The sequence below is a fragment of the Gavialis gangeticus genome, unplaced genomic scaffold (assembly GCF_001723915.1).
Source record: "Gavialis gangeticus isolate Ggan-Ray unplaced genomic scaffold, GavGan_comp1, whole genome shotgun sequence".
NCBI lineage: Eukaryota > Metazoa > Chordata > Crocodylia > Gavialidae > Gavialis > Gavialis gangeticus.
In genome coordinates this window covers 25,154,555-25,155,978 of record NW_017728994.1, presented here as the reverse complement: position 1 = coordinate 25,155,978, position 1,424 = coordinate 25,154,555, and the positions used below count along the sequence as shown (strand labels likewise).

At 35.0% G+C, this 1,424-nt stretch overlaps 1 protein-coding gene across 2 annotated transcripts in view; it reads left to right on the top strand.

Moving 5' to 3' along the window:
- Positions 1-1,424, top strand: part of VCL (vinculin) — a 128,021-nt gene that overhangs the window by 43,426 nt on the left and 83,171 nt on the right. The gene's annotated exons all lie outside the window — the stretch shown is intronic.

The window sequence follows — 1,424 nt, the reverse complement described above, 5'->3', positions numbered from 1 at the left end:
CAAAGAAACATAGAGAAAAGTATCTATTTTCACTACAAATGCAATAAAGTTTTAGTATAAAATGGATATAAGTACTGATGAACTGCAGTGTTCTGGTACTTTAAAACATCTTTATTCCATTTGCTATGGCCTGGAATTTGTACTGACCAATTTATAATTTTCACTGGTATTACCATAGATATAGATAAAAATAAATTTACTACATTGATTTTTGTCTCCTTCCAGGTGTCTCCATTGTATCTTAATGCATAAAGCTGTTAATTTGAGCTAATTGCTGTGTTTTTCTTTTGCTATGTAATAGGGAGATCCAGGTTTTAAGCAATCAGTATTTAGGAAGTCAGTGTGAATTTTAGCATATAATGGGTAGAAGATCTTAAAAGTTCAGTACTTGGCAGATAACCTGTGTTTTTATTTGTGATGTATTTAAAGCTCTTTGTGCAATGCACATTTCTGTTAAACTTGTAGTGAGCTTAAAATGTGTTTTAATAGAGTACAGAAAGCAGTAAACAGATTTTTATAGTTAAATGCTGAAGAGAAACTTCTGGCATTTTATAATGTCAAAAGCTGTTTATTGTAGGTGACTGAAATTATGGACTACTGATTTTAAAAAGAGAAAAGTACTATAATATGAGCACATCTTGGAATTTCTGTAAGGCCATTCTTGTTTTGCCTGTTCTCCAGCCTTGCCTACCACTGGAAGTATCTTACAGTTCCCTGCTCCCTTCCTCACAAAATTGAGTTACATAAATATGCTTCACCTTTTAATAAATGCAAAACTGTTGTCTTCCATCCCTGTTTTCCCTTCCCTCCTCCCCTCCTGAATGTGTAAATCTAAAACAGAGAAAGCATTAGCCAACAGTTGAAAGGACTGTGAAGAAGTAGTACTTTTGAGAGAGGAGAAATTTAACTCAGTCACACATCAAATGGGTGTTATCTGCTACGCCTAATGTGCCTATTCCCACATAAATATCTTCATCGCTCAAGAGTCTTTAGTCTTGTCCCACAGCTATGAGTGATAAAGAGCCTCCTTGTATAAATTGGGAGAAGCTAAGAGAGTAGTGTGCATTTTTTCCTAGCTATATATTTTTAATATAATACTAGTAAACATTAGAGGACAGGAGGAAGAGATTAGTGAATGTTTTCTGTTTGTCCTCCTGGGAGGGGAAGTGTGTTGCATCTTTACATGGCCAGTGAAATTGGTGGTTTAGCAGTCACTTTCACCTACCGGTCAGCGAGTTATATTAGGAAGCAAGTTCATACAGGGCACTTTTTCCCTTTCAGATGGAAAATTATCCTTTTCCTTTAGCAGAAGTGGGAAGTTTGTGATGCAGATTCTGCTATCTACTACATTTTTACATGATTAAGAAATCACTATTTTCTCATTGCACAGAAATGTTCCTATTACTACCTTCTAAATCAGTTAT